Source organism: Homalodisca vitripennis, chromosome 2 (assembly GCF_021130785.1).
Source record: "Homalodisca vitripennis isolate AUS2020 chromosome 2, UT_GWSS_2.1, whole genome shotgun sequence".
NCBI lineage: Eukaryota > Metazoa > Arthropoda > Insecta > Hemiptera > Cicadellidae > Homalodisca > Homalodisca vitripennis.
Window position 1 is genome coordinate 16111333 of NC_060208.1, and position 25277 is coordinate 16136609.

Here is a 25277-nt window from a genome sequence, read left to right on the forward strand (position 1 = left end):
ATGACAATTAAAAAATGGATGGACCAAAATGTTTTATCACTTAACATCTCAAAAACTAAATTTATGCCCCTCTATCTTACATCAAATTCAGATTACAACTTACACGATTTAATTATTCATAATTGTAATAATCACTATAACAATGCCTGTGGATGTAATAAAATCGAGAAAGTGTCGTCATACAAATATTTGGGTGTGTTGTTTGATTCTCGAATGAAATGGATAGATCACATTAATTTCTTAAAAAAATAAAGCAAGAAAGTATATATTTGCTTTTAGGCAGTTAAATAGCATTTTGAGTTTTTGATGAAACTAGAATCGTTTTTATTTTGCTTATGTGCAATCCCTTTTTTCGTATGGCATTCTAGCTTGGGGGGGTGCTTTTCCTTCACATATCAAAAATTTAGATATAGTTCAGAAATCTATTCTGAAAGCCGAGATTTTTGCGAAGTGTAGACGATATCCCTCTGATTTATTGTTTCAAGAAACAGGAATTCTGCCAATTAAAAACATTTTTATTAAAGTCTTATTTATTCATATTTACAAACATTTCGGTTCAATTTTTTCTACAATCCCACATTTTTATAACACAAGATATGCAAATATAGTCGGAATTAACACTATTCACCAACACAAATCATTTGCGACAACAAACAGTTTTTATCTAGCACACATTTTATATCGGAATTATTCTAATAGTTTTAGAAATTTCAAGCTGTTCGACTCCTCCCTCTCTTGAGGTTTTTAAGAAACATGTCAAGGAGTTTTGATTCTCATAAGCAGTGAGAGTGCCCAGTTACTTATCTCTGATTGAACTACAGACGGACCTAGACTGTCTAACACTGACTGACGGCACCTGTCCTCTCTCCTCTCCTCTTCAAACTATATATAATAAAATCCAATCACTTAAGTAATTAGCCTATTTTTTGTAATTTTTGTTCACTCAATATTTTTATTTGTTTTGTCTACTTTCTCCTCTATATTGCTGATTATCGGAATTCTAGGTCATATCCGTAGTTTATTCTGCTTTAGATGTCTTCTTTCAATTATCAAATTTTATAAAATTAATCTACACTCTGCTCGAGATAAAATTCGAATCGTAACAATTTCAACTCGAGTCTACGCACAGGCCATTGAGGCCCATGTAGGCTCTTTTCACCATTATTTGAATTTATCCAGAAATTATGTAGCAAATTTAATGCTGTTTTTACTAGGTATGCGTGTATGCTATGTAGATATGTATGTATGTGTATGTGTATGTACATGTATATGTATATATATATATATCTCTCTTTATTATATCATCTCTTTATTCATTATATTGATTTATTTATGTAACACAAGTCTTTTTTTATATTATTTAACGTTAATTATTTAATTTTAGTTTTTTAATTGTATTACTAGAATACTTCTGTATGTTTATATGAATTAGATAATATACAAATGCTACATTTGTTATCATATCAATGTAAAGGTTTATTTTGTATTTCATTTCTTTTTGTGTGTGGAAATAAACGTGATTTGATTTGATTTGAACCTGTTTTGTTTAACCGTAAATGGATGCTTAAATTACATTAAATTACATTTGTAAGCTTTTAGTGTATCGTGATCATGAATTGTGACGTCTTAATTAACTAGTACTCGTATTATGATGATCACGTATGATTGTAAAATTATTATGAAATTAAATTCTGTTGCCTTAAAATTATTTTAAAGAATAATTTAATTCTAGGGTGTTTTTGATAAAGGGAAAAAAATTCTAAGTTAAACTCGGTTTTTTTCGAGTGACCTCCCATAACCATCATGCCTGTACACTTTATATCTCACCACTTGGGTGAGAATCCAATGAGGGCTTGGCAATACAAAATCATAAGGATAATATTTCTGTGCAACCTTAAAAACTCTACTACAAAATCAAAATTAAGACTATAACTTTTTAGAACGTAAATAAATATAATTTTAAAAACATCCACTGTGTTTATTTTATCTTTAAACATGTTTTTTGTAAAATCTGCCACATTTTTAAGTGGTTTTGAAAAAGCTTAACATTTTAACACTTTTGACTTGAGCCCAGGAATGTGGAGTCATTTATCTGAAAGATCCACAAAAGTCGGTAACGATAGAAGCTTACAATAAATTCTTTACATCATTTTAAAAATCATAAACACCTAGACTACAAAATTTAGCGCAATAAAGGTGAATATGTGCCTTATCAGGTACATAATTACGCCGCGATGTTTTAGACAAGATCTCAGAGCACGGTGGAGCAAATCGTGTTTCTGTACATAACCAGGTCAATTCTGAGAAAACGTAAGATTCCAGACACTGCGCTAAGATGAAGGTGAAACTGGAGCTAAACTCAACATTTATATTGAATCAACCCACCAAAGATACGTTATATATTTTATTTATTCTGATCTATCAATTCCTGTTTCTTAAGGTTCTCCTGCAAATGGATCAAATTATTAACCTTGACTCATACAGTTAGTCACTGCCCGGTAAGTTCTCAGGTTTTGATGATTATCTATATTTTCAAAAGTCTGTGATTATATAGGAACATTAAACCCATCACAATGAAATGTCCTACTACAATTTATAAGGTGAAAATTGATTATTTCACTGTATTTATCGTTCACAGTATGTTAACTTATCTTTTAAACAGATTTGCTGTTTAAAATAATTCGCTCGTTTGAACATATTTGATCATCCTTTGATATCAGATTATATTTGCACCTGTATAATAAATATAATATTTATTTCAATATTGGATTCATCAGTACAGTTATTATTGAATTAACAATAGTAAAAACTTTCCTCTGCCACTAATGTCGTCTAAAAAACTTTGTCAATAATTTTCTTTGTAGAGGATCTTAAATTCCAGCCCAAACCATTCGTCGCATTGCTTTCAGGATAGTCCCGTATGATTATTTGTTGGCAAGCCATAAGTCCAAATCCAAACGAGATTCGAACCTGAGTATCTGGCCTGAGAAGCCGATATGCTGATCTTGCAGTCACGGCTTTCAAGAAAAACACAACAGAGTGTTTAAAGGACTTATGTAAGCGTTCGTAACCCTCTTTTGAACGTAATGAGGAATTTTACAACAAAGAATTATCATGCCCTCCCCCTCCTTTTGGACATTTTAACTCTAGTACTAACGAATTGTATACCCTATGGATCGTTACAAATCTCTATATCTCTATTTTATTTTAAATAATATTTTCAATGTCTAGAGTTTCTTTGTGACGAATACATGTTTTTATACCTTGAAAGGTTCTACTACACTACCCTACTCTACACTACCGAATATAGCAGTTATGTTCACACACATCGTACAAATGTGGGAAAATCATTAATATTAACAACAAATTAAAACCACAAAATAGTCTGCAGTTTCAAAGAGATTCCATTCAAAAATTAAACGGTTTTGTAATGCGACCTATGTTTAATAATTAATAGGTACAGAAAGCACTTCAAAGGGAGGGACTCATTGACACGTCGTATTGTAGACGATATTGCAAATATTACGCTGCATGAGTATTTAATGTATATTGATAAAAATAGTATAATTTAATTTGTTTTACAGTTTTTACAGGGTGTGGGTGAAAATAATAGGTATCGTGTCCAGTTTGTATTTATAAACATTCACACACGTATAAGTTCTATAATAAATATATAAGGAATAACGTAATTTATAACTCTGTAAAAGTGTTGGTATTACGTAAAAAACTTTTTGTTGGTGAAGCAAAATATTAAAGATCGTTCAAGTAACATTTTTTTGTTCAAGAATTTTTTTTGAAGACGTTCAAACATTTAAACACTTTTTTTATTCAAAAATAGTACGATTGTATCCAATAATGTAAATACTATTATCAGTTTTTGTATATTTTATTACATAAATTAAAATAGTTCGATTTTTTACCACAAACGTTACTAATTTTATTTTATTGAAATTGTTAATGTTTACATCATATGCAATATTTTATCAACGTTATAGAGAACGTTAGGTTTGTGTCCCAACTAATGCATTAGATATGTTTAACAGTGTTCGGTTTATAACTATTTAAGTATTGGAATTTTTCAAGATGAAAAAATTAGTTTCAAGTACTAATAAACCTTATATTCAAGAGTCGATACAAATCATACGAACCAGTGTACGAGTATATCTCGTGCAGTATACATCCAGTGGAGTAAATCATACAACCAGTGTACGAGTATATCTCGTGCAGTATACATCCAGTGGAGTATATAATACGACCAGTGTACGAGTAATATCTCGTGCAGTATACATCCAGTGGAGTATAATCATACGACCAGTGTACGAGTATATCTCGTGCAGTATACATCCAGTGGAGTATATCATACGACCAGTGTACGAGTATATTTCGTGCAGTATACATTCCAGTGGAGTATATCATACGGCCAGTGTACGAGTATATTTCGTGCAGTATACATCCAGTGGAGTATATCATACGGCCAGTGTACGAGTATATTTCGTGCAGTATACATCCAGTGGAGTATATCATACGACCAGTGTACGAGTATATCTCGTGCAGTATACATCCAGTGGAGTATATCATACGACCAGTGTACGAGTATATCTCGTGAAGTATACATCCAGTGGAGTATATCATACGACCAGTGTACGAGTATATCTCGTGAAGTATACATCCAGTGGAGTATATCATACGACCAGTGTACGAGTATATCTCGTGCAGTATACATCCAGTGGAGTATATCATACGACCAGTGTACGAGTATATCTCGTGCAGTATACATCCAGTGGAGTATATCATACAACCAGTGTATATCATAAATCCATTGGTGTATATCATTCCAAAAGTGGTGTATAAATTAAGTCAGTTACGTATAAATAACGTAAGATTAATGTTATGTCGATTTTGTACGATTTTTAAAGATTCTCACCGCTCTTTAACTGTATATTATACATTTTAACCATATGTTTAATTTTTGTTTCGCCACTTTGCTGTAAATATTTCACAATATATTATTGAATATTGATTTATGAATATACTTGTGTCTAAGATGTGGGCGATATATTTTTTAAAGATATGCAGACTTTCCCTCCCTCCACCTGTCTGGAAAGGTTTTGCAGCTCCATGACACCACTGGAGAGGAAGGAGTTTCACTTCCGCCTGTTAAACTCCCGAGCTATCGACGCATACTATCGCCTGGAGTTGTTTCCGGACCCTTTTACTTTCACAATACAACTTCAGAGGGAAGAGATTTAAAAATGCACAACCTGTGATAGTTATTTCATTTTAAAGCCTTATAATGTGAGTAAGGTAAACGATTAAATATATATTGTGTACTAGATCCATCGTCCTAATTTGGATTTTAACAAAAACTGTATGCTGGCAACATAAATGATTCTTTGAAAAAAATTACGAATAGTTTCTTTCATTTATCCCCGATGGAAATACTAAGTTAGTTTATATTCTGTGCATGCTTTTCTAGTGGACAACTATCGCAATATTTACGTTTAAAAAAGCCACATTTTAATGTAACTCCATAAAGGACAATAAACGACATGTGTTTCATTTAAAGTTTTGATTGATTAAGCGATATTTTGTACCCATATTCTAGTAAGTTTCTTTATGTCTCCTGAAAAGCTGATACTGTTAGTTGCAACTCTTCTATTGAAAAAACCTTCAATCCACTCACTCCTCAAAGGCACTCAAAGCAAATTGTGTTGTTTTGCCAACATCGTTTTAAATTGCAAAAAAGTGCACTTTGTGATTAGTGATGAAAAAGCAATTAAAACCAATTTTATCCTTAAATTATTTGTATGTTTTATCTTTAAAGACAGAAACATAAAAAAGCAGCCCCCCCCCCCACCCCCCCCCCCCCCCACCCCCCCCCCCCCCCACCCCCCCCCCCCCCCACCCCCCCCCCCCCCCACCCCCCCCCCCCCCCACCCCCCCCAAGTGTATTTAGAGTCCATAGTTTACTAGTCGTCGTGGTCTATTTCGTAATATTACACGTACATGCAAATAAACTATGCTCACTTATATCTGATAACTATAATCGTAATTATAAATGCGACAGTGCTTTTATTTTGTCTGTTTTTAAATGTTCATTCACGCGTAAATTATTACCAACCATTTGGTCTAATATTGTTGTACATGGACATTCTTAGAGTCGCCTCCTTACGCATTTAGGCCTATTTTTATTTCGAAAAGTACCTCCAGCCCACTGGTTTCTAAAGTTCGTGAAGTTTTTAACAGAAATAGCCTCTTAAAGGTAATCAAGCTGTTCTGTCTGTAAATATTGTTTATATGACAGTAGCAAGCATAGGGTTTTTAATTAATTTAAACACATGTTTTTCAATTTGTTTTTAATTTATATGGGATGAAAGCATAGACCTAAGCTTTATAGCAAACAAAGTAAACCATTTTTATAACAGGACTATTGAATCCATATAGTAAATAAAGATATATAGCTAAAGAAAATTAAAACTTTAAAAATTTCTTTTAAAACTGTATTATATTTAGGTTAATATTAAGTTTCTAAATACTATAAAATACAAGTCTACTATCTAACTTTTAGTACAAATTTTAATAAATTAACCTTGAATATAACATATACACCATTCAAGAATTCCCTGCTCCACTCCTAAAAATAGCCATTTTGCAAGTTTTTTGTCATTGCGGAATTATAACAATAAAAAAGTAAATCTGCTTCCAATCGTGTTTACAACTTCAACATTAATTTACTGAACGTCTTCACTAACTTCATAGCATTTTTTCCAAAAGCAAATTTTACATACCATCTCGGAAAGCATGCCTTAATTCAATAATTAGTCAAATTATAGATAAATTTGACCTTAATTCTATTAGTATGTCATAAGTAGCTTATGATGATTGATACTGTAGGCAATGTGTGCTATTATATCTTCGAATCCCTTTGATGGATATAGAACATGTTTTTAAATAATATTCCTTTTTTTGGCTAAAAAACTGGCTAACGTATATATTGCTTTTCATTTGTTTTATAAATTTTTTTAAACTACTTCTTCAAAAAGGGTTATAATTGTTTTTAGGCACAAAATAAGTTTCTTTAGGGTTGGCTATAAATCAATCGAGGTATACTATAATTATATAACAAATAAAGGAAGTGTTTATTGAGTTTTCTTTGACAACAACTTTGAACTTTAAAGAAACATGCAAAGCTCCAACATGATTTCTTTTTAGGTAATTTAATGTCTGGCATTATTCCTATAACTAGATCCTGAATAACATTTCAAAATATTTTTACTTTACAAACTTATGAAATTCAGTTTCACACTCAAATTATTTTTGTATCCTAGCAACAAATCTTGTATATTAATTATTTTGTAATTATAAAAACCTAAAAACATTTTTTTGCGTAAACAGATATAAAAAGAATAAACTCGCGATTAATATGTTAGCAATAATTTTACCAAATGAGTGGCGGTTACCTTAAGGAAACTATTGTTCTTATCAAACCCACCCGCCGCTTAGCAACAAATTACAGTTGGCGTTCAATTTGCTTTGTCTAATTGGAACTATATAGGTGATGTTAATCCTAGAAAGGCAAACACCACTCTTCCAACAACGCTTATCACGGTAGGGTGTTACAGCTTAAACAGACTTGTGTTGCAATCATTTACAGCCAAACTATTCGGATCCGCTTATTCATATGATTCACAACGTTCTTTCAGATGATATTTTGGGTCCCATAAAGTAAACGTTGGTTATGACACCACCGGTCATAATTGGAAATAATTAGATGTTCATGTAAAAAGGAAGTGTTTTTAACTACTTTATGGGTAATATTAGTATTGGTATGCAATAGTATTTTATACTTCCCGTAATGTATACAAAGCCACTAAGTAAGTAGGTTTCTCAAGCACAAAATAATGAAGACTATTAATCTGACATAGCAAATTCGCTTCTCCAGGTACAAATATTTTCGCTCAAGCATTAAATGCGTTATTGCTACAACAAATAAGATTTGAAAAATAGATAGTTATATTCGGTTCAATACCTATAATCATACAGAATACTAATATGATTATAAAAATAAAGTTCACCATAAATTGTTTTTTAGTACTCCTAGCTTAGATTTTATTTTTAAACATATATCTGTTTACCAGTAATCGTCTGAAACATAACAACAAAAGTATTTGTAAACTTTTCGCTGTCAGTGAACAGCTCCTCTCCAACCAGTATCAACCTCAACTTTAAAGGTTGATGTTACCTCATCTCTCCTAGAGTCCCATGAAAACAACGGTAATTGGATATACAACAGCAAATTGTTGTTAGGACCAATGAATTGGCTCAATAACTAAATTTAAAGATTGAACTGTACGCGTCTTCTAATTAACCTTGGTTTAAACAGTCTGTTGACAGGCTAAATGTTTTCGGGAACTTGCCATTGGTAATACTTTATACAATAAGAAACCCTTTCTAATTTTCCCATATTAATTACTAATAACTTATAAATTAAGAACTCAGGTTTTATCTAAATTACCCTATTCTGATTTATAACGTTCACTGGAGCACGAATAATCTGTTCGGGAAGTCAATGGATGAAAATTAAAAACAATAAATGAGAAAAATAGGCCCTGCATTTCATGTACTGGTTATGAGAGTTTATAGGAGGAATTAATTAAACATGAACACTTTTCAAGTGAGTAAAAAAGGCTGAATGAATACTAAAATTTTTAGTTTGAAAGTATTAAATAAATTAACAATTAAAGAAGGGATCACTGCTTTAATTTAAGCCGGTACACAATATAGTGATTACACATTCACGGAGGTAACCGCACGTGCAAGGGGGTGGCTAGACAGGTGGCTGTAAGTTATATAAATAGCACTAAAAGATATCACTTCATATAATGGGCTCGATAACATCTTGTGTATGTGACGCCATATTGTCAAAAACGTTATAGAAGTAGCTTTTGAAGAAGGATACAATTGCATCGTGCTGACAGTAGCAGTTATATATAAACGTGACAAACTCACAACTGTTACTCTCGGGTCGCTTCTTCTCGATACCAGATACTTTCCTGTAATAGGAATCCTGTCACTATGATATACCTCAGCCATTACACAATACATTCCCCAGCAGTGTGGTAGCCGTCAAAGCAAAGTTATCGATTAATTTCAAGAGTGATGGAACTTTCTAACTACTTTGATACTGAATATCTCGTCCTTTTCTCATTTGAGAAGTTCGTATATGAGTTCCGAATTGAATCAAATTAGTAAAAATCTAATTATACATTCAATTAAAGACGCTTTTTCCCATTAGAGCTCTTTCCTTTAACGAATAATGATCTGGAAAATACAACTGGATTTTCGACGCTTTCCATCGTTATAGAATTCGGAAAAACACGGCATTTCGAGAATTCGTATCTCTTCTATTTTTCAAGAGGAGGTTAAGACATACGATTATATCAAATACTATAACTGGAGTAATCTCGACATGTATTGCTCCCATAAGGGTTCTGTTAGGATCTCATATTTTTATTTCAGCCATTGGGACACAGTTATAAGGGTAGAATACTAGGGTAGTAGACAAGTAGTTTGAAATTACGAAAATAATAATTTATAGGATGCAAAACTGTCTAATTGGAATTTATATTTACATCCTTGCCACTTGTTTTTATAGTTGAAAAATGATTTTAAAATGGGAAATACATGACGATGACAATGACAATTTGACAACAAACAAATTTTGTGTCGAAATATAAAGTAAAATAGGTTACGATCCGGTACCACAGCCAGGGACAGCACAAAGAAATTTAACTACCCAATACAGGAGAGTTATGTACATTCAACGGCCAAACAGTTTAGACTACTAGTCTAGAAGGTTTCTTAAAATCGATAGAGAAGTTCTAAGAAAGTAATCGTCAGTCACATAACTTTTGGTGGATGTTAAAATGGGAGTGAAAAAATAAGAAATGTTATTTTTTCTCCGGTTATACTTATCCTAGTTTAACACACTTTAAAATCTTTTGAAGTATAATTTAGAATAATTCTAAACGTTGGCCTATAATAGTTATACTATCGTCAGACAACCTACCTAAAGGGACTGAATTTTGCCACTATTAGGATTGTATATCGTAAGTTGATCCTGGTTTACCATTTATATACGCGCCTTACTTACGGTTTAAAATGTGTCAATGTAGAACAATTGGTTTATAAACAAATCTTTTCGTATTTTAACCCTTTTAATACACTCATATTTTGACCTCCATAAAAATTAGCGTGTCTAACGTCCGACTTTTAGCTATGGGAAATTATGTTGATTTAATAAAAAAAACCAGGTCGTGTGATTATACAGTGAAAATTTGTTTTTGATTCCTAAGCTATAGGTAAACAAATATATATATATATATATATATGTATATATAGTATATATATATATTATATATATATATATATATATAGGCACATTCCACTCCAACTTTGAAAGTCATTGTTTGACATAAGATTAGGTATTGCTTATAAATTAATATACGTTTTAAAACTTCCCTTTTATAGTGTGTAAAGTTAACTTCAAACCACATCATGTAATGATTATTTCTTAACTCGTATATTTTAAATTTCATATTAGCTAGTAAGGGTAATCGTTATTAAATATTATATATTTAATTTTCATATTAAATAGCATTGTTATTATTAGCTGGTTCTTGGTTGTTCTATGCTATTTGCCAATTACTTGTTATAATACTGTAAAGATAAATTTAAGATAATTTTTAACTTTGTTAGCTGTAGAGAAAAATAGCAGCATAGCATAAATCACATGCCAACTTATCATTCCATAAACTATGTTTTATTATAACAATAATTCCGTGCGAGTTGAACAGAACTCATGGAATATGTATTTTTTATGTATTTCAAGAAAATAAATGTTTTTTAAACTTGAACCTGAATTTGATTATCAGAGTAGCAAAGATAAGCAAGTCTTGAATTTTTCTATAGCATTGTCTTCGTTTACTTTACTCTCACATTCAGTAGTCTTTTTTGATGTTGAAGATCTATTGGTTATACCCCAGCACCTCTTTATGGTAAACAAGGATTTTGAATCCAATGTGCCACTTTTTGGTTTTGGATTTAAGAATCAGGATTAGTATTAAAACGAAAACAAATCTGTCATACGTATCGTTCAGTACGACGATGAGCTTTGAGAAGCATTTAGAAAAGTGTTATTGATTGTAAATAGTAAACATGACAAATATATGGAATAAAAATAAATAAAAATATATTTGTTTATAAAATTTAAACAAACCCTCTTTTTTAAGCCAGTTTTATCATATGATGGAAGTATTGGGGGAAAATTAGAAGAAAGGCAGGAAATGTAAAACAACACTTGCCAAAAAATTTAATTTAATAGTTACAATCGCCAGTAATATATTAGAACTATTTCAAAGTAAAGCAGTAAAAGAAGTTACAATACCATGAGATCCATTCCAAAAGATAGATACGATTCATAATGATTAATATTATCGTAAAACAGTCTAAATTCGTCGCAATAGAGAAAAACTGGCGACGTATCCAGGTATGTGAATGGTACCTTGATAATCAGACTACTAAACATTCCAGCCCCAACATCGGACCCTAGCTCTCGATAACCATTGACGCAACAAGAGCCGTGTTGATGTAATAACCATGTATATGTATGATCCCTTGGTCATACTACTAAACATTCCAGCCCTAACATTGGCCCCTCGCTCTCGATAACCATTGACGCAACAAAAGCCGTGTTGATGTAATAACCATGTATATGTATGATCCCTTGGTCAGACCACTAAACATTCCAGCCCTAACATTGGCCTCTCACTCTCGATAACCATTGACGCAAAATAAGCTGTATTGATGTAATAACCATGTACATGTATGATCCCTTGATCTCGATCACACTACTAAACATTCAAGCCCTAACATTGGCCCCTACCTCTCGATAACCATTGACGCAACAAGAGCCGTGTTGATGTAATAACCATGTATATGTATGATCCCTTGGAAATCTCGATACTACTAAACATTCCAGCCCTAACATTTGGCCCCTACCTCTCGATAACCATTGACGCAACAAAAGCCGTGTTGATGTAATAACCATGTACATGTATGATCCCTTGATCTCGATCACACTACTAAACATTCCAGCCCTAACATTGGCCTCTACCTCTCGATAACCATTGACGCAACAAGAGCCGTGTTGATGTAATAACCATGTATAATTAGTATGATCCCTTGATCTCGATCACACTACTAAACATTCCAGCCCTAACATTGGCCCCTCGCTCCTCGATAACCATTGACGCAACAAGAGCCGTGTTGATGTAATAACCATGTATATGTATGATCCCTTGATCTCGATCACACTACTAAACATTCCAGCCCTAACATTGGCCCCTAACTCTCGATAACCATTGACGCAACAAGAGCCGTGTTGATGTAATAACCATGTACATGTATGATCCCTTGATCTCGATCACACTACTAAACATTCCAGCCCTAACATTGGCCCCTACCTCTCGATAACCATTGACGCAACAAGAGCCGTGTTGATGTAATAACCATGTACATGTATGATCCCTTGATCTCGAATCACACTACTAAACATTCCCAGCCCTAACATTGGCCCCCTACCTCTCGATAACCATTGACGCAACAAAAGCCGTGTTGATGTAATAACCATGGTATAAGTATGATCCCTTGATCAGACTACTAAACATTCCAGCCCTAACATTGGCCTCTCGCTCTCGATAACCATTGACGCAACAAAGAGCCGTGTTGATGTAATAACCATGTACATGGTATGATCCATTGATCTCGATCAGACTACTAAACACTCCAGCCCTAACATTGGCCTCTCGCTCTCGATAACCATTGACGCAAAACGAGCCGTGTTGATGTAATAACCATGTACATGTATGATCCTTTGATCTCGATCACACTACTAAACATTCCAGCCCTAACATTGGCCCCTACCTCTCGATAACCATTGACGCAACACGAGCCGTGTTGATGTAATAACCATGTACATGTTATGATCCCTTGATCTCGAACACACTACTAAACATTCCAGCCCTAACATTGGCCCCTAGCTCTCGCTAACCATTGACGCAACAAGAGCCGTGTTGATGTAATAACCATGTATAATCCTAGAACATTACTCGTACCTTTTTTTACTTCCGATATGTAAATGTTACGTAGTATGTTTATTTTAGTTTTTTTTAGGTTATGTAAAGGTGTATTTCCATGTCTGTGTATTATTATTGTGTATTTTTCTTGCCTATGTGCTTGCTTAAGTTGAGGATGCGTGTGTTAAAGCGTGGGTGCGTGTGTGTAATGCGTGCATGTGTAATACATGGTGTTTTCCTAACCTTAATCTCCATATCTACAATGCCACAGAAACTCTTCCATAAAGCTTGTCTGTTATCTGGCTTGACAATATTTGTAGTATCAGTGTTTTCTTCATCCCTAGAGAATAACAGGCAAGTCTCGATTCCTAGCATCAGTTATTTTTCTTACTTTTTGAAGATCCTATGCCACTGTATCATTACCCTTTCTTTTTTTTGCTGGTCTCAGAGTTTATTTCCTCTCGATATTTTTTTATGGGCACGATAATTTCGTCATCTGAAATTTCATTGGCATCTGGAACGAACTTGGGGTCTGGAATCACTGTCATACTCATCTTCTGAAGAGCTTTGGAATTCTAAGATATCGTCGTATTTACTACGTCGTATTTAGTAAGATAATTAACTAATGTCGTCTTCAAGTAAATTGAATTTCGTCATCTTCGACAGTACGTGTGTCTTCCCATTTTGATGCTACAAATTGACTACTAACTCCAAGACTTTTTTTAAACCAAAAAAAAACCTAAAATAGGTTTTAACTTACATTTATTTTTACCATACACACTTATACGTAAAATATACGTATTTTGTTTATCAAGCAATACTACCGGTACGTAAAATTGACGCACCTAAATAAAAATCAATATTGAGATAAGAAAAAGAAACTACACACACCCTTACAATTCGGAGGCCGAACGACCAGTGATCAGTAGAAGCACTGCCCCAAATCTTAAACCGGAAGGGTGGGGGAGGACAGTAGGTGTGAATATAAACATGGACGCATATATAAATAGTGTTCTAGGGTAGTATGATCCCTTGATTATCAGACTACTAAACATTCCATCCTTACTTAACATTGGCCCCGTAGCTGTTGTTTCCCATTGTCACAAAAAGCCATGTTGATGTACTTATCGAGTACATGTCTTGTTAATCAGACTACTAAACATTCCATCCTTAACATTGGCCCCTAGCTGTTGTTTACCATTGTCCACAAAAAGCCATGTTGATGTACTTATCGAGTACATGTCTTGTTAATCAGACTACTAAACATTCCATCCTTAACATTGGTCCCTAGCTGTTGTTTCCATTGTCACAAAAGCATGTTTGATGTAATATCGAGTACATGTCTTCTTGATCAGGACTACTAAACATTCCATCCTTAACATTGGCCCCTAGCTGTTGTTTACCATTGTCACAAAAAGCCATGTTGATGTACTTATCGAGTACATGTCTTGTTAATCAGACTACTAAACATTCCATCCTTAACATTGGCCCCTAGCTGTTGTTTCCCATTGTCACAAAAAAGCCATGTTGATGTATTTATCGAGTAACATGTCTTGTTGATCAGACTACTAAACATTCCATCCTTTAACAATGGTCCCTAGCTGTTGTTTACCATTGTCACAAAAAGCCATGTTGATGTACTTATCGAGTACATGTCTTGTTGATCAGACTACTAAACATTCCATCCTTAACATTGGCTCTAGCTGTTGTTCCCATTGTCACAAAAAGCCATGTTGATGTATTTATCGAGTACATGTCTTGTTGATCAGACTACTAAACATTCCATCCTTAACATTGGCTCCTAGCTGTTGTTTACCATTGTCACAAAACGCCATGTTGATGTACCTTATGGAGTACATGTCTTGTTGATCAGACTACTAAACATTCCATCCTTAACATTGGCCCCTAGCTGTTGTTTACCATTGTCACAAAAAGCCATGTTGATGTACTTATCGAGTACATGTCTTGTTGATCAGACTACTAAACATTTCCATCCTTAACATTGACCCCTAGCTGTTGTTTACCTTTTGTCACAAAACGCCATTGGTTTGATGTACTTATCGAGTACATGTCTTGTTGTTCAGTACTACTAAAACATTTCATCCTTAACATTGGCCCCTAGCTGTTGTTTACCATTGTCACAAAAAGCCATGTTGATGTACTTATCGAGTACATGTCTTGTTTGATTAGACTACTAAACATTTTATCCTTAACATTGACTTAGCTGTTGTGTCATTGAAGAACAAAATCCAACTCTCTGCGATGTCATAAACACAAAAAAGGTGAAAAAGTACTTTGCGTTTTATTAGACACAATTTATTTTTTGCCAATGGAAGATCTAATATGTCATGATACTAAGGGTATCTCGTAGCTCTCTGGACAAAGGAATATAGACTATTGCCCACGTCAAGACCAACACATTTCATCATATGAACATAGGTTTCTGGTGCTTATTTTTCCCTTCTGTCATGTCTGTATGTGATTTTTTTATAAAAATTAATATTTTAAATAGTCATAACTTAAATAATACGAAATTTGGTATTTAACTGGTTATAGTACCAAGGCAGTTACTAAAAAAAATTTATTATATTATCTTCAATATTTTAAAAAATGACGGACTTTATAAACTTTTTAAGTTGAATATTTTAAAAACCACAATTTTACTAAAGGATTTTTATGGATAACATGCTATTTTTGTTTTCATCACAAATTTTATTAGGTCGAATAATAATAACTTATTTACAGGAGGTTTTACGTGACAAAACGCTATGCGTTGAAGTTCTCAGTGAACAGTTAGCAAACAATGAAAACAAATGGAATAACCTGCAACTCCAAAATATCTTATATCTATTGCTGCTTTTTAATAAACGGCAATAACTACGAACATTCGTCATAAACTACTATAGTTTCAACTTTTAACGATATCTTCTGCTGTCGGTGTCAATGAATACAAAAAGCGAGGATTATCCATCTGGAGTCGTCCTAGTTTATAACTCACGAACAGAGTAAAAACAGAACAAATACATAAATATTCTGCCGGCCGTGATGTTTTGTCATGTTTAATATTCGTGTGTGATACGTCTATTAAATGTTTGTGTTTCTCGTACTATTTTATTTATTCGTTATGTTTGTAATGTGTTCCTGAATTTTGAACTATGGCGATATCAGAGCAATAATCCTCGCTTTGAATATTTATTTGACCGGCACGGCACCGGAAGATGACTTATTAAAATTTGAAAACTATAGCAGCGTATGACTACAGTTTGAACTGTTTGACGAAATATACGTAGTTATTGTAAAAGACATGTTAAGGGCCTATTTAAGTATAGGGAGAAATATAGGCTGAAAAGTGTTTGGTCTTGTGCAATAATGTGATATACCATTGTTCAGAGAGTTACGGGACATTCTGTATATAAGAAGTGTAATTTGCATTAGTTCATTAAAAATACGAACTCTTTAATACATGTACAGTTTAATGGAACGCAAAATTTAAATACCAGGAAGTAGATAAGCATCAGTTAATTTACTTGGACTGCAATGGGATCTCTTCGTTTAGCCAGAAACAGCCCCACACGTTTTACCCCTACACCACCATTAACAGGAATTAAAATTGTTGAATTACTGTATCATGCCAAAACAATTTATTTATTTACATTTACTTCTCATATATTCTAGGCTGTAATGATTGCGTTGATGCACTATTAAAATCGCTTACTTTGATGTGACTATAAACATGGCAATTAATCCATTTTGTTCAACACAAAGTCTAATTAGTTGGGCACTAATCAACGTACTAAATAGCAAACAAACCAATTAAAGTTTTGTTACTAACTATAACTACTGAGTTTAAAATGAAAATGCTACGTTGGATAGGTCGATCAATACGAATTTATAAGTAAACTAATAATTAGTAGTATAGTAGTAGTAGTACTGTTTGTGGAAAGACTTTGTGTATTTATTATATAATAGCTTTTACATTGTCTCCTCCTTTAAATGACGTGTTTGATTGTAACAGACTATATAGTATATCGACCCGAGCTTCCATAATATTTAAATATATATATATATATATATATATATGTTATAATCCAAACGCGTTATTTAAGCCAGCAGATATAATGCAGAAGCTCTTATAAATAAATTCAAAAAAGCTTTTATAATCCAGACTGGCCAGCAAGGAAATTGTTTTAGTAGATGAATTACTCTTGAAAGCTGGTTAAATTATCATACAGTGTAATACTTAAGAGCTTCCACAAAGAGACGGGCCAATGCACCCCTTTGATATGCATTTCCGTTAACTATTAATTATGCAAATGTCGCCCGGACTGCAAATTGTTTAATGTGGAACAGAAACCCATTTGGGAATCTCGGAAATTGTTTAAATTTGTAGCTTTCGGAGATATTGAAGCGTCCTGCAATTTTCATACAGTTAATTGTATGCATATTGCATTTATAACTTGAAGTCATATTACAATTTTGACTTTTACATAGTTTATTAACTATATACAGGTTGTTTAAAAATGTCATTAACATTTTGTGAAAGGAATAATCATGCTAAAACAAAGTTAAACACATGTCCTAAAATGCATTGTCTTCTATCTGCATGTATGTTTGTGTTTTTACATAAAACCTCATAACTAAATATTTTTTCGTTTTAGGTACATAAACTGTATTTCTTCGCAATTACTGTTTAGCTATTTCAGACGTTTTAAAAAAACAAAAACTTTCAAAAGAGATGATTGAAATAATTTTTAACTAGGTTTTTCGTTTCAAAATGGTAGCTGTTTAAAAAAAATATTTTACTATAATTTTCATACCCATAACCATGTGTCGATTAAGAGAAAACTTCTAGGAAGACATAAAACAGCTGCTCAGATTTTATCAACTGTTTCAAAACAACCTCAATTGTTAGTCGAAGGTTTCAATCGTCTAAAATGAGAAAAATATTTATGGCACAATTGCAATTAATTTTAGCTTTAAGGAACTTTTGAAGCTATGAGTTTTTACGGTTAAAAACAAAGAATGCAAGAAAAAGAAAAAGTAGCTTTGGGCATATACTTTATCTTCGTTTCAGCATACATTAATCGTTTACTAAAACATTTTTACGTAATCTTGGAACACTCTGTACTATAGAAAGAGATGTCCTGACTGACTGACTGGCAAAAAGATTTCAACAACGCCCAGCAAATATCACATTGATTATATTTTTAATTAATGTAAACATCATTTAAATATTTTTCTGAGTGGCTGCTTTTTATGTTTTCTGGCCTAAAGATGAAAATTCAAATAATTTAAGGATTAAAATTGGTTGTTAATTGGTGTTTTCATCCACTAATACAAGTCTCAATGTTTGCATTTAAAACGTGTTTGCAAACGAACACAATTGCTGGAGTTTCTTCTCTTGAGAGTGAGTGATGAAGTTTTACAATAGAAGGGAGTTGCAACTACAGTATCAGCTTTTAGACAATAAAGGAACTTACTACATTAGGTAAAAAAAAATTCGCATCATAAATCAATGAAAAACTTTTAAAACGAAACACCCATGTCGTTTTATTGCTTTTATGGAAGTACATTAAAATGTGCTTTTTAAACGTAAAATATTGATAATATTACACTAGAAAAGCATGCACAGAATATAAACTAACACTTAGTATTTCCCATCGGGATAAGATGAAAGGACTATTTGAACAATTTTTCAAAGATATCGTTATGTGGCCAGCATACAGTTTTTTGTAAAAAATCCAAATTAGGAACGATGGATTAATGTACAAATATAAATATATATTTAATCGTTACTTACGTCATCATTATAGCGCTTAAAAAATGAATACTATCACCAGGCTGATTTAATCTCTGAAATTTATTGAAAGTAAAAGTTCTGGAAACAACTCCAGGCGATAGTATGCGTTCGAGTCTGCTCAGGGAGTTTAACAGGCGTGAAGTGAAACTTCCTGTCCTCTCCAGTGGTGTCATGGAGCTGCCAAACCTAGTAAAAAAAGATAAAAAAATCCAGACAGAGGTAGAGGGGCAGGGTGGGAGGGAAAGACTTGGCATAGCTTTAAAATATATATCGCCCACATCTTAGACACAAGTATAATCCAATAAATCAATATTTCAATAATATATTGTGATGAAATATTACACACACAAAAGTGGACGAAAAAAAAAATTAAACATATGGTTAAAACGTATAATATACAGTTAAAGAGCTGGTGAGAATCTTTAAAAATCGTACAAAATATCCGACATAACATTATCTTTCGTTATTTACAGCGTAACTGACTTAATTTATAAACACACCCACTTTTGGAATGATATACACCACACCCCCCCCCCCCCCCACCCCCCCCCCCCCCCACCCCCCCCCCCCCCCACCCCCCCCCCCCCCCACCCCCCCCCCCCCCCACCCCCCCCCCCCCCCACCATTCTTCTAATTCATTCAAGACTTCTGTTCTTATTACTCTTTAAACTTTGCATTCACCAATATCATTTAACTCTTTCAAGGAAAACTCCATTTAAATAGAAAAAATATTCAAAGTCAAAAAGTGCCAAAACCATTGTTCTTTCTCTCGGTCTGACCTTTTCTAACTCCTCCCTCTGTCTCTTTTCTCTCTCCCCTCTCTCTTTTATGCCTATGACACGAATTTTTTTTTTTTTTTTTTTTTTTTTTTCACTTTCTGCCGTTTACTAGTGACTAGGATCTATGATTCAAGCGCTAGAGAGAGAGAGAGATGAGAGCGAGATACGGATAGAGTAAATGGTTCCGGGGTATACGATCTGAATACTTCTGGAACTTTGGTGTTTTTCTCCGCTATGGCCCACTCGCATTTGAACCAGTTCATTTCAGAAGTAGAACTTCCTAACCGACCAAAACCGAAATTTGCGCGGACATATATACTCTAGCCAACACAATTACAACAGAGCCCATCGAGATAGGTAAAAAAATTTGTAAGAAATTAATTTAAAATATAATTATTGAAAATTACACAGTAACAAAATGTACGACATATTTTAAAATAGGTAAAATTATCTAACATTTTGAAACAAGGAAAATGTTATAATAGTAAAACCGGGGAAACACAATTTTTATTCTTAAAAAAGAAAATCTGACGATTACCCGACATTTTTAGTTCCGAAAGATTGCCGCTGGTGTGTATCAATGGACAGGTTTGAGGTTGTAGGACTTACTACAGGACCGGACCATCACGAATAATTCGCTTGCGCCTGCGTCATAAATCCGTAGTGATTAGTGATATCCACGCCGTGAGAGGCTGCAATCGGTTTTTTTTGGTTTTTTTTTTTTAACCCCAAGCAACCAATTTTAGTTAAAAGTAAAATTTTATTCTATCTAAATGCGAGCGCGATATAAGAATATCATGTCCGTGTCTGCAAAATAGAAATTTTAAGAAAAAAAACTTATGATCTGCCATTATAATTCTAAATAGTCATGAAAAAAAACAAGCTAAATTTAACAATAATGAACCTAAATTATTTAACGACAGGTGGGCTAGAGAAATAATAAAAATTGCCGATCACTCGAAAACATGTTTTAATATTGAGAAATTACGTGAATTAACAAGAGAAATTTCAAAGTTGAAAAGAAAAAATCTCGACCTATTTAATGATGAAAAAACTTCATTCAATAGCTGAAAAGTTGGCTATCGAGTTACTAACGATATAGAACCACCCACAGTCTGAAAATGTATCGGAAAGAAAATTGATAAAACTCTTAAAGTAAAATCCGAAAATATAATTGGATGTAGAAGTTTTATCCTCAATTACATCGGTCTTTTCAAGCAATACATTTTTAACACAAACTTTGAACGACAATTCCATTGTCAAATTTACAAATATCTTTTCAATTATGCGGTCCAGGAAATTAAAAGTTTAATCGGAGAAATTTTCAAGAAAATGTTAAAAATAACGAAGAGAGCTATCTCTTCTTTGGAATGTGAATATGAAACGAACTTTAGTAAACGGGTGAACCGCAAACATGTCTAATGTATTTTACTATCAAAGGCGGAACGGAAAATCTTGTGACGTAAACGACTTTTATTTAACGTAAGCAATTTAGATAATATTAACACATCGAGAACAAACGGAATAATCCAAATAAAGGTTCCGGCATGGGACATTTAAAAGTTGTAATAATACAACCTAGTTTTTGAAGCCTTAACTAAAACACGAAAAATGATGAATGCAGGATCCATACATCGATTTACCAAAGAATATCAAAGGATAAAAAAAGCTTTGTTATAAATATAAAAAAATAGAGATGATTTTTGCTTTATTCATAAACTCAATAAGATTGTGACTTATTGAAAAAACCAGGAAAAGAGGACTGTGAACGTGTAAAGCAATAACCGAAAGCAATTTGTGAATGCACGAAATATTTTCAGGTTTTGGAGTATCCAATGTCTGCTGAAAGATATTACTAAATATTTGAAAAAACGAAGGCTACAATTCCAAGTATAAAGTATCCAACAATGTCTATCCAATGTCTACAGTTTTGATGAAAAATATTAACATTGTTCCGATTACAAAATTTCTGAAAAAATATGACGCTGAACACAAACATTGATTTATTGATATGTTAAACAAAGATGATAAATCCTCATTATGTTTTGAATAACCGAATTTAAATTAAGCTTGTTTCTTCGCAGTTAGTCTAAAACATAAAGAAAAGCGAAAATTTTTGGTGTAGAAGATGTTTAAAGTGCCATTTTTACAAATCTGGAGATTTAAACAGAGGTCATTTAGAAATTTGTAAAAAATCATGAAGTTTGTAAGCCTAATTATGCCATGTTCCCAGGGTCAAAACAACTAAAAATTTACTTAATTATTCAAGATAGAAATTTAAACCATCCGTAATCGTAATTTATATATGGAACTTTGAGAGCATTCATTAGAAAAAAATTCCCGAACATGCAAAGAAACAATCCACAAAGAATCGACTACAATCCCCCATACGATTCAGAGGGCACATTCCTTAATGGGTTGTTTACTGCTAATATTTAGTGTCGAAATGTTTGACCAATCGCATGGTACAAAACCGATATGTTATTCGTTGCCAAAAATGTATAGAAAGAATTTGAAAAACGTCCCGACAAAATTGTATTGAAGAACTCACATAAAATTATCGAAATACATAGACGAAAAAAATATAATTCTTAAGGAACATGATAAACTATGAATAATTGACAAGGAAAGAAGACAGAAATTTCGTATCAAAATTCAAAACACGTTTGTCATTATCTGTGAAATGGTTACGTGCTTAATTGATTGTTGGGTTCAATTCAGTACTGGTTTTACTCCTGATAGTTGGAAAGATAAGAGTTATAATAAAGTGAGAGATCATTGTCATTTAACCGGCAAGTTTCGAGGCGCAGCTCATGCATGTTGCAATCTAAATTATGAAATTTCCTCAGAATATTTCCCGTTTTTCTGCCACAATATGTCAAATTACGATACTCATTTGTACATAAAAGAATTGGCTAAAACATATGGAAATGTTGATTTGATTGCAAACACCGATGAAAAATATATAAACTTATTCTGTAAATTCTGGATATGGCTATGAATTCGAAGGTGATAAGCCAAGAAAATTTCATCACGTTTTCGTTTGTAGACACGTTCAGATTCATGGCCTCGTCTATAGAAAAGTTAGCTAAAAATCTAAAGAGAGAAGACTTCAAACATACAAATCATTTTATACAAGATGGACGAATATTGAACGCAATTCTAGATAGACAACCAAATGACGAAGAAGAAATCTTTAAAATTCTATCTGGAAAAGGCATATTTCCTTACGAATTTATCGATAGTATTGAAAAACTTTATTACACAGAAGACCTGAAAATTCAAGATTTCTATTCACTTTTGACAGATGAGAGCATATCTGAGAAAGATTTTCAACACTACTTAAATGTTTGGAACAAATTAAAAGAGAAAAATCTAGGGAAATTACTCTGATCTCTATAACATTCAAGATGTTCTATTGCTCGCTGATATCTTTGAAAAATTTTAGGAATATTTGTTTGAATTGCTATAAACTCGATCCGGCACACTATCTAACAGCTCCAGTCTCGCATGGGACGCTATGTTAAAATTAACGAAGATAGAATTACAATTAATTAGTGATTTATAATATGTATTTGATGATCGAAAAAGGTATTCGCGGAGGCATTTCTCAGTGTATTAAGGGCAGTCCGACCTCCATAAGAACATAATGTTAACTTGGGAACCTATATCTCTGTAATGGTTATAGATAGAGTCCTGATTTTTATTTTACTTATTAAATAGCTTATAATCTAGGTCTTATCATGAGGTTTTTAAATTTGAAAAAAAAAATTAAAAAGTTATAATTTTTTTATAATTTATTGTTTTTAACTAACTTTTTTATAAGTAAAAATGTTTACTGTGCCTCATTGACAAGAGATATTTATAAATTCCCATGAGGGGAACTAGGCAATAGTACAGTAGAATACTGTATAAAAATTTGACTGGGGTAGGCCTAGTAGTTTTTGAGTTATAGGGCCCCAAAGTTAAAAAATAACAAGTTTCGGCAAATCAAGAAAAAAGCAAGAAAGGTAGCATATTTTGGACTCATACCTTGGTTAATGATGGCCTGCACTGTAGGAAGGGTTGTCCTGGATCCTCTGCTTCTTGATGACAGATCCTCCAGCTTCCTTTTGGCTAAAGTCCTTGATTGCCTGATTTTTTTTTTCAATGTCGGTTAGCCGCTTTATCTGCTTTGCGAATCCGCTGGGTGTCGAGACGTTTTAAAGCTAACCGCATATTCAGTCCTGGTTCTAGCCCAATGTGCTCTAAAACTTTCACTTTGGAGCTGTACCCATCATTGAATGATAGGACTGCCTCATAGACACCTAGCCTAAGAGCACCTAGTGTAACAAAAGGTGCGTTTAGGGAGCGAGCCCAAATGACATTATTCATTAGACTCATTAGGATTTTGAGATTTTCCTTTGAGACATTTTCTGAGTAGTTCTAGGCTGCACAAAGATTTAAAAAATAGGTTTGATTGCTTTCATTTAGAACAGGTGAGAGGTGAAAATGCTGGCTGTGGTCATATTTAGTTTTTTCTTTGGCGGCTTTGTTATACTTACACCATGTGTCTTCGGTGTTCTGGGCATAAAATATGTAAAGGCGTATCGTTAGTAGACTGAACATGACAGTACAACGCCCAAACTGCTCGCCTCATGGCTTCCACGCTGTTGTGTATTCCTACGGATGGCTAGTCCATAGTATATTTGGATTTGTTGGATCGCCTTCCCTGTTAGCCTACCTTTCCCAGAAAGAGATTTTCCGTCAGAAAGCTTCAAGCCTTTATTTTTCATGATAAAGTCCCTTATTCTTGTCCCCATCCTCTTCTGGACGTGTCCCTACACATTCCAACTTCTGGAATGGACACATCTGGGCCATATGGTGCTTCTGCCACAACTGCTGCATAGCCATTGGAGTCACCATCTCCAAGGTACTCCACATAGCGAAACTCCGTATTTAGTCTCGGATCTTTTGAACATTGCAGTCGCACCTTCAGCTTCCATACCTCCACTGCTACCTACATAATTTGCCTTGCATATTTCTAAGTGTTGGTTGCTTGTTCTCTGAGGGCAGTTACAGTATTTTGACATTGAATAAATATCTATTACTTTACCCGTATCTGCTGAAGTAATTGTGACAACGCCATTTAGCGAGGTGTGGCCTCGCTTTTTGCCAGCTTCCGTCAACCGCAACACATAAGTCATTTAGAATTTCCATTTTCAATAACTGCTTCTGTCACTGCTCTCTTCATAGAGTTTTCACACACACTTTCTACATGGCTGGACAAAAACTGTTCATGTTGATTGAACTTGCTGGGCGGAGCGGGTTAAATTCATCATGCCGCAAAGAGTTTGGGCAGCAGTATAGCCCTTTCCTATTACACGCAAGCCGTATACTAACCTTAGGTTCAAGTCATAGTAGCATTGTGAACTTTTGCTTGGTGCCTCAATAGGCCTAGGCCTAATATCTGTTGCTTTGGGACAGTTGTCAAAAGCTTTTGTCATGCCCACAGCTACAGGAGACGGAAATTTGTACTGCGAGCCCTGCTAATGGTTTTCGGACTAAATGATAGGTTGCCAT

The 25277-nt window shown here is 33.5% G+C and overlaps 1 protein-coding gene across 1 annotated transcript in view; it reads right to left on the minus strand.

Moving 5' to 3' along the window:
• Positions 1–25277, minus strand: part of LOC124353592 (collagen alpha-1(XV) chain-like) — a 642040-nt gene that overhangs the window by 219130 nt on the left and 397633 nt on the right. The window lies entirely within an intron of this gene.